Here is a 15,868-nt window from a genome sequence, read left to right as displayed (position 1 = left end):
AGATTGAGTATGCAATGGGGGACTTAGTTTTTCTTAAGGTCTCTTCGTGGAAGAAGGTATTAAGGTTTGGATGGAAGGGGAAGCTAAGCCCAAGGTTCATTAGGCCATATCGGGTTGTGAGGCGGATTGGGCCAGTCGCATATCAGCTGGAATTACCTTCTAAACTAAGCCAAATTCAGATCGTGTTTCATGTTTCCATGCTAAGACGGTATCTTTTTGATCCTTCACATGTCGTGTCGGTTGAGGAGATCGAGGTTAGGCCAGACCTAACTTTCGAGGAAGAGCCCATACAAATAATTGGTCATGATGTTAAGGTATGGAGAAGTAAGTTCCTCCCATTAGTCAAAGTGCTTTGGTGTAATCACAAGGCTGAGGAGGCTACTTGGGAACCTGAGGAAGCGATGCGACATCAATATCCTCAACTGTTTGGATCAAATAAAATTTCGAGGACGAAATTTCTTTTAGTGGGTAGAGTTGTAACACCCCAAAAATCTTGAACTTTCTTTTTTCTTCAGTTTTAATAAAAGGTGTGCTTAATATTCCTAGTCAAGTGTTATTTATGTGATAATAGGCCTTGGTTAAGTTTTGAGTTCGAACTTTGGGGTGAAGGAAATTATAGTTTAATGATTAAAAGAACCTTGATGGCAAGTAGTTTGGTTTTTAAATAAATGAAGGAGGAATTGGACACAAGGAGCCTTGTGTTGGAGTGGAAAGTAGCGTCACATGTGGGGCTTAGAAGTGGCGTCACATGCATGGCAAGGAGGTTTGGGGTTCGAAACCCTCCTTGCTCAAAAGAAGGATTTATCTTTGCTCAATAAATGGCCAGTAGTGGCATTGGATGTGAACTCTGAAGTGAGTGATCAGAGGAGAAATTTAAGGAAAGGATTAAGGAGTTATCAGGGAAAAAATTTAGGAGATGAGGGGTGTAGAGAAGTGGAGTCGAATTGGGAATTTGGATATAGGTAAATTCGACTATAGTATATACAGGTGCCGATTTTGAAGATTCTAGGCTAATATCAAATTCTCCCTTTCTATTTTACCAAAAACACTTTTCTATCCAAATATCTAAAAGCCAAAATCCCTTATTCTTTATCTTTTATTTTGTGCCAATTTCTTCGCTTCCTTTCTCATCAAGCCCTTTTCTTTCTTGCTCTTAGTTACTTTCTCTAAAGTCGAATATCTTTTGGCCAAAATCCTGTTGTGCCGCCACTTTTTCTTCAACGTTGGCCGATCGATTCTTGTGTAAGTGCTTTACTTTCTTTTATTTGGTTTCTAGTACTAATTTCTTCTCTCCCTCACTCTTTCTAAATCGGTTTTGGTAGGGGATTAGTATCGAATCTCGAATTTCAGATCTTTGCCGAATTGCTCCTTAGGCGTTTTAGGGTTTTGGGTAAGTTTTCCTCTTTTATTGGTTAAGGTTGGCAAAATGGTCATGAATGATTTAAGAGTGACTTAAGATGATTGCGAGTCACTTGTTGTCTGGTTCTTAATGATTAAGATTGATGCAGATTTAAGAAATACTCGTGATTAGTGATCAAGGAAGGGTTGTTAAGGCTTGTCGTTTAAGGTAAGGCAAAGGTCAGATTTTTGATTTTTGGTGATCGTATTTGAAGTGTATGACTAATCGTTAAGTGACATCGTTTGTAGGTTCGTGGCTAAGGATATCGCGACATGTTTTAGTAACAAGTGTGTACATACGCTGCACACACACAATAGACTGGCAAATCCCGAAATGCCGAAAGTTTGGCTACCTTAGTCTTGCAAGTGCGCGAACACTCTTAAGGGGAGAAATCAATAGGTTATCAGAGGCCCCATGAGCTATTCCATGGACTTGGGCCGTGTATTGGCCAACCGGGCCAGAATGGGCTAAATAGGCCCGATGGGCTGTAGGGTCCATAATAGACAAAATTGGCAGTTTGATACTATGTGATGAAAAATCATATGATTGCATGACTATAAGTGTGATTGGGCCTGACAGGCCATATGAAGGTGATTGGGCTTGATGGGCCATATGAATGTGATTGGGCCCAATGGGCCATATGAATGAGATTGGGCCTAAAGGGGCCAAATGAATAAGTATGGATTTGTTAGTGTTTAGTAAGGGGTTGTGGACCCAGTTTTTTTGGTAACTACTCAATCAGGCATAAAACTTAAATAATTAATTAATTGTGATCGTGGACGAGTCATATGGTTAAGGTGTGGCAATGGGTATATGCATGTCTAAGATTGGATTTAGGGAGAGCTTGGTACTTAAGTGGCCTTAATGACTCACCTCCTCTTCTCTGGGATCCTACCTGGTGCATAGTATCTGTTTACTTTAGCCAACAAGGACTTGTTAATAGGCCAAGGTACGTAATGAACCCATAATAAAAAGAAATTACCGAAAATGCCCCTAAGGGCGAAAATGACTAAAATACCCCTATGTGTGGAACGTAAAATTTATGATGTTACATGTATACCTGTTGCATTCATAGGATATTCTGTTTAGTTTGCATATGGGTTGGGAATTATGTAACGGCGGAAGTATATGAGGATCGTATGGGTACTTGATGACCTATTAAGCCCAATATTTGATTAGCAGCTTGATGCAATGAAGGTAGTACCGTAACCAGGCTACCATTGGAGTGTATCGAGTGGGTGGGTCGATATTTATATCCCTACATGGTGTGTATCGGGGGATGGAGATGGTGTGTAGCGGTTGGATAGGTAGGATTCGTGCATATTTGGTTGCTTTACATCTGTTCTGATATTGAATTTGGCTCAGGCCCAAAAAGACTTGCTATTGCATGTTTTACTATTTGCCGACAGTTGTACACACCGAGTTTTCAAAAACTCACCCCCTCTTTTATTTTTCTCAAGTGATCCTTAGTAGGTGGTTCGACGGTTCGAGGGACTCCAAGGTGGCCAACGTCCAAGACGACTTGGACTTGTTTTCTTAAACATATAATTTCTAGTATTTTAAGTTATTTCAGTCCAGATTGTAATAAGGCCTATGCGCTAGATATTATTTCATTCTCATTACTATCCTTTGAAACTAAATACAAACTGAATGTTACTTAATTTTCTCTTTTGAAGGGTTTTCAAAGAAATCAAGGTTTTCGATAAAACATCAATGTGACAAGCTGGATCCGGCCATAACGTTCGGGCCGAGTTTTGGGTTTTACAATATGTATGTAATGTTATATTTTGATTCATAAGTATATGTATATGAGTGTAAATGTACTTGGTTATATAATGATATTTTGGCTTTCAAATCGAATGATACTTTGTTAATATATATATGTACATTCGGCCATGATAAAGTTTCTATGTGAATGTATATGTTATACATGAAAATGTAAGCTTGAGATTAAATGTGACTATGATAGTATAATTTGGTTTGGTTTAAATGACTTGGTTATGTCATTAAGTTGTTTATTTGCTTATGACTTACTAAGCTATGATAGCTTACTGTTTGTGTTTATATTTGCCTCTGTTTTATAGATTTTGGAGATTAGTTACGAGCTCGGGGATCATTAGCAAAGTCAATCACACTATCGACTGTTTTTGGTATTTTATAAGTTTGAACTCAAATCTATGGTATGTATGGGCTAGATTATATTTGGCTAAACTTGAAGTTGTGTATATATTAAGCCATGTGAAAATGGCTTGTTTATTTTATTAGATTCAGTTTTAAGGTTTGATCAAATTTTGGTTATATTTGATATGGTTGGTATTTATTTTGGTATGCATATTTTATGATATGTATGATTTGTGTTTTGGTGATATGTTTGTGATGCTGATTATATGATTGAAAATGAAATGTGTTAGTTATGAATCATAATCGGCCATGAAAGTAGCTCATTTTGGATGTATGATTTGTGGTATATTTTGTGAGGTGTTTGATTATAAAATTTGACTTAAGTGAGGTTAATATGGTTGATAGATATGGCTAGGTATAATGTTAAAGTATAAGCAAGTTTCGGTCTTGATATATATATGTGTGAGGTGGTTGGCATATTTGCTAATGGTTGTGTAATTATGGTTATGTTTTAAGCCTTTTTTGAAAGCAACATGCATACTATAAGTATATGATATACTTGGTATATGGATAATGATATAATCATGAGAGTTGGCATGATTAAGTATATGAAAAGTTTATGTTATATGTGTATGAAATTGAATTAATTATTTAGGTTTGGATTATAAATGATTTTGTTGGTTGTACGAGTGATATTTAGATATGTTTCATAGTATATGAAAAAGATATGATATGATTTAGTGTGATTGTTCGAGTATGACTCAAATTGATATGTTCATATGTGCATAGATTTGTGATGAGTTTAAAAGAATATTTGATCTTAATATATTGCTTGTTATGTATTATAAATAAAAATGTATGTCTAAAATGCAGTGTGAATATTATAATATAGTTTAATATAATGGCCGATTAAATGATGTGATGAATAGCAAAGCAGATGCATGTCTTAGGAATAATTGATTGGCTATATAGGTACAGTGATGTTGGAAAATAATTATTAAGATTTACATAACCTTAATATTTGATAAATAGGTGTTTTAGGTATGAATATTTCAGCAAGTATGTTTAAGTTGGTGAATAGCACTTTGGAAAAAAATGCAAATTGTATAATGAAACAAATGTACAATTGAACTAATCATCAGATTGTTAATGTCGCATATATGATTAGTCTAAATATATATATATGCATTTGTTTGATTAGTTTCAATAATTACATGTGTAAACGTATTAAAATGAAATATTTAATATTATAGCAAATGCATAAAGGTTTACTTAGTAATGGTTAAACTCTTAATTTGCATTCAAAAATATATTTATGAAATTTCTTTCTATGAAATGGAAAAATGTTTGATTTATGTTATGTGGGTATTCGAATACCATTATAGCGAAAAATATATAGGTTGAATTATGTATTTATAAAGTGTATACTATAAGACATTGAGATATGTTTATTGACTTGAGAATATGATGTATGTTTGATATGAAATCGACTGAACTTTAAGATATGAATAATTTATGTAGTATGCTTTATGTTTATTATTTAATTGGTAATATTATATATATATGAATATCATCTATGTTTTGCTTGATTGTTAAATGTGTTATTATGTTTGATAATACCTCTTAACCTTAGTCCAACGACGGATACGAGTTAGAGGTGTTACAAAATCTAGGCAGTTTCAAGACATTCCATATATCATAAAGCTAACTATACACACATATATATTGATAAACCGCAATTTATACATATTTTTACCCCATGCTTAACACATTTTATGGATGATTTTTCCTTAGATTTGGTGAATTCGATGCTCCTAATGCCTTAATTTCATGTTTCATACTTAGGAGAGCATAGAAGAGTGAAAGGAACGAGAAACGGGCCAAAAATGGAGAAAATGGGCCAACGTATGAAATCAACACGGCCTGGACTTCCTCACACGGGCAGACCACACGGCCGTGTCAATTTGGTAGAATTGAAGCACGACTCACACGGGTAGACCACACGCTCTTGCCTATTTAACAGGCTTGACCACAGCCTGAAGTAATCGCACACGGGCATGTCACACGGGCGTGCCCCTGTCGGCCCACGCAGAGTCCTATTCAGAAAAGGCCACTTTTGAGGGCTCTAAGGCATTCCAAAGCATATAAATACACCCAAGAAGAGGAGAAGAGGGGGGCGCAGAGGAGGAAACAAGGAATTGCTCAAGGAAAGCCAATCGATCCATCTCAGAAGCCAGATTCACCATCAAGACTGAAGATCTCCCTTCAAACTCCCTCATGAGTTTTGGGTTTTCTTATGTTTTGTTATTTTTATTATTTTGAGATGTTTTCTTTCATTAGTATGAACTAAAACCCCTAAATACCTAAGGGGAATGAAACCTAAGACAGATCTTGTGATTATTATCTGAATTGTATGATAAATATTTGACTTGTTCTTAATTATGTGTTCTTAATTCTTGTTTTGATATTCGAGGATATTGATTCAAGTTAAGCTCTTATTCAGAGGAGGAATAGACTCTGTCTAGGAGTAAATTTGTCATAATTAAGTGGAGTTAATTGTGCGTCTAGAGATAGGGTGATAAAATTTTGCCGGATTAGGGTGAAACCTAATAAGGGGATCCATAGATCGAGTTATTGCAACCATAGAGCGTTAATTAGAAAGAGATTTCAATTATTCAATCTAGGGTTAGTTATTGTTAGTCTCGAGAGAGATAATAATATAACTTAGGGATCTCTACGGAACAAGTTAAATGAATAAATCGTCCGATTCAGAGTCAAATAACAAGTGAAGTCTAGGTGGATTTTTCCTTAGGTATTGTCTCAATCAATCGAATTTTCCAAAAAGTATTTTCCCCAATTTTCTTTTCTGTGATTTCTTAGTTTAATTAATTAGTTAGATAAACAAAACCCTTTTATTTATTTTTAGGCTAGATAATAAAAAGAAAATTGATACTAGTATTTTAGTTCCTTTGGGTTCGATAATCCGGTCTTGCTAAAGCTATACTACTGGTAGATAGGTACACTTACCTTAATCGTGATAATAGTTAGTTTCAAGAATGATTCACTATAAATATTTAAAACCTGTCACGAATATCACGTATCAAGTTTTTTGGCACCGTTTTCTGGGAACTAAAATATTAGGAACACTCAATTTTTATTGCTTTAGCCATTTACTTTTACTGCAATTTAAATTTTATTCTAATTTTTATTACTAATTCTTCTTTTTCCCTTTTTCTGGCAGGTTCTTATAGTTTATGATTGGAAAAAACCCGTCAGGACCATTACTTTTTGACAGTGAGATCGATCGCACAGTTCACAGAAACCAAAGAGAAACAAGGAGAAACTTAAGTTACACAGAGAACGAGCAATAGGACGATATTCAAACCACAACCAAGGAGATGGCTAAAAATAAGGAAAACCTGGTACCTCCCACGATTGCTGTTAATCCAGTAAATCAGAATCCTGCTCTGCGCACTATGTATGATTATGCTAAACCTTCTTTAACAGGAACTAAAGCGAGCATAGTTAGACCTGTTGTAGCTGCAACTACTTTTTAACTGAAACCTAACACAATTCAAATGATACAACAATTTGTTCAGTTTGATGGTTTGCAGGATGAAGATCCCAACGCTCACTTGGTAAACTTTTTGGAACTGTGCGATACATTTAAAATTAATGGTGTTTCTGATGACGCCATTCGCCTTCGGTTATTCCTTTTTTTTTGGTTTTGAGAAACAAAGCTAAACAGTGGTTGAATTCGTTACCACAGGGGTCAATCACTACTTGGGAACAAATGACCGAAAAGTTTTTACTAAAATATTTTCCACCGGCTAAAATGGCTAAATTACGTAATGATATCTCTTCTCTTGTGCAGATGGATTTAGAAACACTCTACGATGCATGGGAGAGATATAAGGACCTTTTGCAAAGATGCCCTCACCATGGGTTACCACTCTGGCTACAGGTTCAAACTTTTCATAATGGCCTAAATCCTTCGACTCGACAAATGGTTGACGCTGCTGCTGGTGGAACCATCAATAATAAAACACCTGAAGATGCCTATGAATTTATAGAGGAGATGTCACTGAATAACTATTAGTGGCAAGTCATGAGGACAAAGCTAACGAAAACAGCCGGTGTTTATAACGTCGATTCGGTCACCATGCTCTCTAATCAGGTAGAACTATTGAATAAGACAATTGATGGTTTTCTTAGTTCTTTATAGGTTCACCCACTAATGCAATGTGAAGCAAATGGAGGTGGATCGAGCAATTCAAAATACCCACCTTATGGCCACAACATGGCGAACAAGCAGTTAAATTACATGGGTAATAATCCTCAATCTCAAAACAATCCTTATAGTAATACTTACAATGCAGGTTGGAGAAATCACCCAAATTTTTCATGGGGAGGCCAAGGAAATCAAAAACCACCACCCTCTCTAGGATTTCAGCAACCACCATACCAACAGGAGAAAAAGCTGAACCTTGAGGAGATACTAACCAAATTCATCTCAGTGTCAAAGACTCATTTTCAAAATACTGAGACGGCACTCAAAAATCAACAAGCACATCAATCCAGGGGCTCGAAACTCAGATTGGATAGCTCGCCAAGTTGATTTTCGAACGACCACAAGGAAGCCTACCAAACAACACTGAATCTAACCCAAGAGAGCAACTCAACGCAATTTCCATTCAAGATGAGGAAAGGTTAGTGGCAAAACCAAGGCCAGAACCGGTGGTAAGCGAAGGTAAGAATGAGGTAGGCCAAAATGAACACAAATCGTAAGTACAGAATATAAACCTCGTGTGTCATACCCCAATGTGACAAGGAAAGACCACTCAGATGAACAATTTGGTAAATTCCTTAAACTTTTAAAGAAACTACATATTAACCTATCATTTATTGAAGCACTTTCGCAGATGCCGAACGCAGTCAAATTATTAAAGGAGCTTCAAGCAAATAAACCAAAGTTAGATGAAAGGTCACATGTGGAGCTGAATGCGTTTTGCTCAGCCATTCTCTAGAATAAGCTACCCAACAAACTAAAAGATCCAGGGAGTTTTACGATTCCTTGTTTAAGTGGTAGTTTAGAAGTTAATAATGCGCTGGCTGATCTAGGGGCTAGTATCAATGTTATGCCTTACAAATTGTTTAAGCAACTAGATCTAGGGAAACCCAAACAAACTAGGATGAGCATTCAATTAGCAGATAAAACTGTCAGATTTCCTAGGGGTATCATTGAAGATGTACTCGTTAAAATTGACAAATTTATATTCCAGTTGATTTTTTTGTTTTAGACATATAAGAGTACAGTAATGTTCCTTTAATTTTGGGAATGCCCTTTTTAGCAACTGCTAGAACAATTATTGACGTTGGCACAGGTGAACTCACACTTCGTGTAGGAGACGAAACAAATAACCTTCAAGCTCGCAACCCGACCAACACATCGAAAATTGAAGGTGATTGTACAAATTGTTCTACTAAGACTGATCATACGGTGCAACCTATTTTGCAGGAAATAAGTTCGAAGGACACACATGAGCCATGTTCAATCCACAACAAAGAATCTACCCATGAAGAACAAAGGTTACGAATCGAGGAGTTAGATGAATGGCTGACATTTAAACTGAGAAAACACGAAAAACCAAAACTACGCCAGAACGAGCTTAATGCCTCACCAAATCAACTTAAGGTCAGAGATGAAGTTTCATTAGATGCCACAGATCCTCACATTGACACTGCCAAACAGAATGAAGAAATTCCTCTTATGGTACTTAGCATTTTTCCATTTGGTACAGTCAAGGTAAGTCATCCCAAATTCGGCACCTTTAAGGTAAACAATACCCGCCTAAAACCTTATTCTGATGGGATTCATAGCAGGAATGAGGAGTATAAACTACTCGAACCACCATGGCCATTCACCAAAGAGGTAAGTCGAGCTTAGACTATAAATAAGCGCTTCTCGGGAGGCAACCTGAGCACTAACGTTATTAACTTCTTTAAATTTTAAGTGTTTAAACACCTAACTTACCAACAGAGCTCTTGAATACAGGTTTACCACACTCACACGACCAAGCACACGGGCGTGCCTTAGGCCGTGTGAAAACAGGTTGAAATTTTCCCCAACACTGGATGCGATAAGTGGCCACGGCCGTGCATTAGGACCGTTGCTGAATCTGCGAAAACAACACGGGAGTGTGACATGCCCTTCTCGTAGAACCGTGGTTGAACCTGAGAACATAGCACGGGCATTTGCCACGCCCGTGTCTAGAACCCATGGTCGAACCTGTTAGATTAACAAGGGCGTGGGCCTACATACAGGAACGTGGGAGAAGTGAACGAAGATAGACATAGCCATTCGACACGGGCGTCAGCAAAATGTCAGATGCTCCCAAATTCAAAATTCGGGAATCACACGGGCAAAAATTGGGGAACATGGGCGTGTCCCCTGGCCGTGTGTCCCAAAATCTATTAATACCCTTCACTATTCATCATCTTCTTCACCCAAAATCCCTAACCCTAGTCGTTACAAGTCCACACGGCCTCCCTGCCACGCCCGTGCGCTGCCTCCAACTCCATTTTCGACACCCATTCTCATCTTTTTAGCGTTTGTTTACTATTTTCTCTCTATTTTCTTCATCCTTTTTACTAATTTTATGATTCTTATGGTTTTATTTGGCCGATTTTTTTTTTATATTCATAGTTCTCACTTTAGTCATGCTTATACGCTTATCCTTTGCCATTTTAGTCAATACTTTCTGATACATTCATTCTTTTCATGTGTTCCCATAAGATTCTAGTTCAGTTATTTTATGTTAAAAATAATCATGCTTTTATTATGTCAATTTCTATATAAACTTCTATCATTTAGATTAAACTACTGAGTAATTTTGGTTGGACTGGTTAGTTTAACTATATCCATGATTACTTCTTGAGTTAGTTAGTTATGTTATATTCTTTGTTCTTCTTGCAGGTATACCATGTCAAGCTTACATGGAAAGAAAACTGTCATTCCCGCTTCAAAAAAGCGGAAAGGGGCGTCTTCCTCGAGCCCTATCGTAGAAATTCACCACCCATACCTCCAATTTCCACTCGGTAATCAGGAGGAACTATTCCAAATCCTACGAATCTGACCTTTAGGTGTGGACCCTTGCGTTGACTGGACAATGCTTGAGCAAGTCTAGTTCGCTGACGATGTACGAGCACTCCTGACAACCGATCCATGGGACATCTTCTTTCCGATCATCGAGCCGACGTACCTTGAGCTCACACTTGAACTTTGCTCTGTATTCCATGTTCAAGACTTCATGACCAACTTTAATGATCCTGGAATAGTCCAGTTCCATCTCGGCGGTTTAGTCTGCCAGTTGAGTATGCCCTGTAAGAGTATGCCCAAAGATCAATCACGAGATGGTTGTAATAACATACTTGGTTTATCATGTTTATTAATATAAGGCGTTGCCATTATTATTTTAGTTTCTTTTCTGTGTGCGTAAATAAACTATTTTATAATAATGTCCTGAGAATAATATGATTATTCTTAAAATATCCTTAGTCAAGTATTATTGTTGGCTAGGACAATAATAATGCATTAAGACTAACATGTAGTTGATTGATGATAAAGAGTTGTCATTGATATGGAGTGTCAGAATCAATGCATGAATATGTGTGTTAGAGAACAACATATTGGACTGACCCGCTATGAGTATGTTTCTTGGATTATTATGTAATTGTCACAACATTACTCATAGTGATTAATATGTATATAATCCTCATACTTGAGATCATCTTTATCCCAACATCGTGAGTTGTATATTTTGATACAGTCAAACAAACATCGTAACTGGTTGTTGTATAAAGATTGATGTTGGATATACCACAATCTATGTTGAGGGATATAGTTCATCAATATAGGATAAGTCCCTCCTACATAATGGGAGTAATATCTCAGGCCACTTGATTGAGTGAGGCTAGAAATGCATGGCCATGCTCAAATAAGTTGATATGAGATGTCATACTTATTTCTGTATCATAGTCTACTCAAGGTATCAAGAAACATGGGATGGACTATGCAAGTGTGACTATTCCATGACTTGTGTCCATGCCAAAGATATAGGACTTAAGGATTAATGCATGAAAGGTTAATCACAAAAGGTTATGTCGAATCATGACTTCTTGTAACTTAGGTATCATTGATGCATTGCTAGATGCCACTCATTGTTTGTAACATTAGATTCGTTCTAATATTACTGCTAACGTTACAAGAACCATAGGTTCACACCCTATGGTTGAAATGAACGAGGTAAAACATAGTTGGTATATTGCTTGGTTGTCACATGAATTAAATTAATTAATTTAATTGGGCAATCAAATTATTGAACATACTATATGTACAAGGATGTTGTACACATAATCGAACATAATTTTATTGATAAATGAATTTAGTTCATATATAAGTTTAAATAAATTTAGTTTACTGAAATCTTTATTATAATTAATGTAATTATAATTTTTCGGTTAAACATTATTATATTTATTTGAATGATAATTATTATGTTCGGATTAATTTTAATGAATTAAAATTGTTATAAATATATACCAATTAAGAGGGAGTTATATATAGAAAGGGTAAAAACCCTAAAAGGATATATATAAACTAGCCCGAAAATATGCAATGTGGTCTAGCAAATTGTTTAGCAAAATACTCTATGAAAATAGTTTTCGGGATTTCTACCGTTCATTGTCAATCGGTGGACTACGTAAAGGCCGACATCAGAAAAGGTTGCTGCTTGGTTCGATAGTGGTTCAGCATTCCTGTTGCCTAGGCGTCGCTGTCTACTCAGATTGAAGTTTCGGTAATTTCGAAACCCTTTTTATCACCCCAATTCGTTCCTTACACATGGATCCTTGGTTTGGATCACCGGAATGTTTTAATTATTTTATTTCTTCCGCTGCGCCTTAGAGGCACCGGCATTCCAACATGCCCGAGTTCAGTATAGCTTTGGGCCTGTACACAGAGGAGTTCATGGATGAGAACGACCTCGACACTCTCCGTCGCCACATCCACTACTCCCCCTCGAAGTGCTGGTACGCTTTGGTCCTCGATTCAGCCACCTACGACCTGAGCCACTCTAAGGCATCGGCTCTCTCTCCTTCCCTAGGGTACCTACATGCCATCTTGGCACACACTTTGATAGGACGTCGAGAGAGCACCGGCGTCGTCAACACTCATGACGCCTACTTTCTATGGAGCATGGCGAACGGGCATGTACTCGACCTTGCTTACTTTATTGCCCTCACCATTCGCCACTAGATGGAGTGCCATCGAAGGGGGGTCATCTCCATTGGCCCCTACGTGACTTGACTGGCACGGCACTTCTGGCTCCTCAACACAGCAGCCTAATTATCCTCCCTTACTATTATTGGCTAGATTTCCCCACAAGGCATCTCGAGCATGCTTAGTATGAGGACGATCGAGAAGCGCCGAGGAACCCACCCTCTTCAGTATCGCCTCGCCCAATCAGCCGAGAAGGGAGACCTTGAGGATATTACTAATGATGTCCCTCCCCGTCATAAGGACCCATAGTCTCAGCCAGTACCACCCTCTCGTCCAGTTCATGCGACGGCTCCATACGTTGACATCTCTGAACACCTTACCCGATTGGAGCAACAGTGTTTTTCAGTGCTTCGATAACATTGATGCTACTTTATACAAGATTTGTTAGCACTTCCACATCTCATCCCACCTCGCAAACCACCTAGTGATGAAGATGTTTAAAAACTTTTATTTATTATTTTATGTTTTTATTTTTATTCTATTTTAAGACTACTTTTTATTTTTTTCTTTAAGCTTATTTCTATTATATTTTATAATTTTCATTTTTAGAATTATCAATTTCAGCTATTCCATTACAAGTAGTTATGATTCCTTATATTTTCTAAAAATTTCCTGATTCTGTCACAGTTATAAGGAGCTCCTCAGCTCATCATCACATAGGAACTAAAAACTCCACCGGGAAAGGTTCTCTACGACTGCGATGTCCTGCTCGACCACGACCATAGCTACCACCAGATATAATATTTTTTTGGCGCAGGACTTATGGACTAATGAACCTCTACCACCACCGGAGTATCCTCCTCCACTCTCACGCCGATTACTCTCCAAAACTCTAGTTCGAGGAATTCATTCATCATTTAGGAAGTTTCACTTCTCTCCCTATCTTATGATTATATATTTGTCTTTTTCAAAAATCTATCTTTGTACATTGAGGGCAATGTACATCTTAAGTGTGGGGGGTCTTTTATATCACCATTAGGAACCCCTGAATATTGTCTTATTCTCACGTGAATTACTATATCACTATTAGAATGAATTTTAAATAATTTATGATTTTTGTTGATATGTCTTGAATTAAAACATAGGCATTTATACATTGATTGTTTAAACTTTAAGACATTAGAGAATCAAGCATGATAAGTTGATTTTTGAAGAATTAAAAACTTTTAGGTTGTTTCCCTAAGTTTAGGTATTATCTTCAGTTGGAATTCACAAGTTTAAACATCAAAAAGCCATAATTTTTGTGAGATCTTGAGCCTTTAGAGTATCTATTATTTCTTTCATGCTCACTTTCATTATGAGTGCATCAGTTGAATTTTTATTCTAGAACTTGCTTGATTATGCATGTCAAGACCACACCATTTGATTTGATATGTTAAAATGATAAAGGCATTTAGGTTTAATCCACTCACTCCATAAAAGCCTACCTTCACAATTAACCCTTAGTGAACCCCCTTGAGCCTAACAACTCATTCATTAATTTACCCTCGATATTAACCCATAACTTATTATTGGTAGAATCCCCTAAATTAATTTGATCCCTATTTTTGTCAAGATTTGAGTTGGGATAGTTGCTTAGCTATGTTTTATTCTATTTTGTAATTTGACTTGTTCTTAAATATATATATATACATGTATACATATTAGTAGTAGTGACCTTCTGAGCTAAAGAAGTTAAATTCCATTTTTTGAGAAAAAGCTCTGTTGTACTCAATTGATGACTAGTCATTTTTCTACTTAGGCAATTTTTCAATTTAGTCTCAATTCTAACCCTTTCTTTCAGCTTGTGACCACACCCTCTACCCAAAGCCACATTACAACCCTCTAAAGACCTTTTGATTGATGTTTCATCTCAATTTATAGTAGTGGAGATTTGATTTTCATGCAAGCCTATGGTAATGACTTTTCATTATTGACTATTGAGTGCTTCATTTATTGTCCATAAACACCTCGAGTGATTTGAGTGAATCTTTAGTGAGGATGTGAAACTCTGTGATTTTTTGAATCAAAGGTAATTACTTAGATGAGGGGCAACACCTATGTTTTAATGATAAAATGCTCAACTTGGAATGTTTGATACTTTGATGTTCTTTTAGTCAAATTTAGAATGTTTGATTACTTATGGATTAGTTTGAGATATTATTTATAAGAATTATAAAGTTAAGAAGAATTTATTTTGATTGTGAGCTGAGGGTTTTGCTTGAAGACAAGCAAATGCTTAATCGTGGTGGTATTTGATAAACCGCAATTTATACATATTTTTACCCCATGCTTAACACATTTTATGGATGATTGTTCCTTAGATTTGGCGAATTCGAAGCTCCTAATGCCTTAATTTCATGTTTCATACTTAAGAGAGCATGGAAGAGTGAAAGGAACGAGAAACGGACCTAAAATGGAGCAAATGGGCTAACGTACAAAATCAACACGGCCTGGACTTCCTCACACGGATAGACTACACGGTCGTGTCAACTTGGCAGAATCGAAGCACGACACACACGGGTAGACCACACGCCCCTGCCTATTTACCAGGATTTACCACGGCCTAAAGTAATTGCACCCGGGCATGTCCCTGTCGAGCCCAATCAGAGTCCTATTCGAAAAAGGCCACTTTTGAGGGCTCTTAGGCATTCCAAAGCCTATAAATACACCCTATAAGAGGAGAAGAGGGGGACGTAGAGGAGGAAGCAAGGAATTGCTCAAGGAAAGCCGATCGATCCATCTCAGAAGCCGGATTTACCATCAAGATTGAAGATCTCCCTTCAAATTCCCTCAGGTGTTTTGGGTTTTCTTATGTTTTGTTACTTTTATTCTTTTGAGATGTTTTCTTTCATTAGTATGAACTAAAACCTCTAAATACCTAAGGGGAATGAAACCTAAGATGGATCTTGTTATTATTATTTGAATTGTATGATAAATATTTAATTTGTTCTTAATTATGTCTTCTTAATTCTTGTTTTTATATTCCAGGATATTGATTCAAGTTAAGCTCTTATTCAGAGGAGGAA

General features: G+C 36.8%; 1 non-coding gene across 1 annotated transcript; it reads right to left on the bottom strand.

Annotated features, from left to right (window-relative positions):
- Positions 1–7,361: 7,361 nt before the first annotated feature.
- On the bottom strand, positions 7,362–7,468 carry LOC128285055 (small nucleolar RNA R71). The gene has a single exon (XR_008275470.1). It is a non-coding gene; the product is annotated as a small nucleolar RNA R71 (small nucleolar RNA).
- Positions 7,469–15,868: the final 8,400 nt, after the last annotated feature.

The sequence above is a fragment of the Gossypium arboreum genome, chromosome 11, assembly GCF_025698485.1.
Source record: "Gossypium arboreum isolate Shixiya-1 chromosome 11, ASM2569848v2, whole genome shotgun sequence".
NCBI classification, from domain to species: Eukaryota; Viridiplantae; Streptophyta; class Magnoliopsida; order Malvales; family Malvaceae; genus Gossypium; species Gossypium arboreum.
This window is presented reverse-complemented; position numbering and strand designations above follow the sequence as displayed.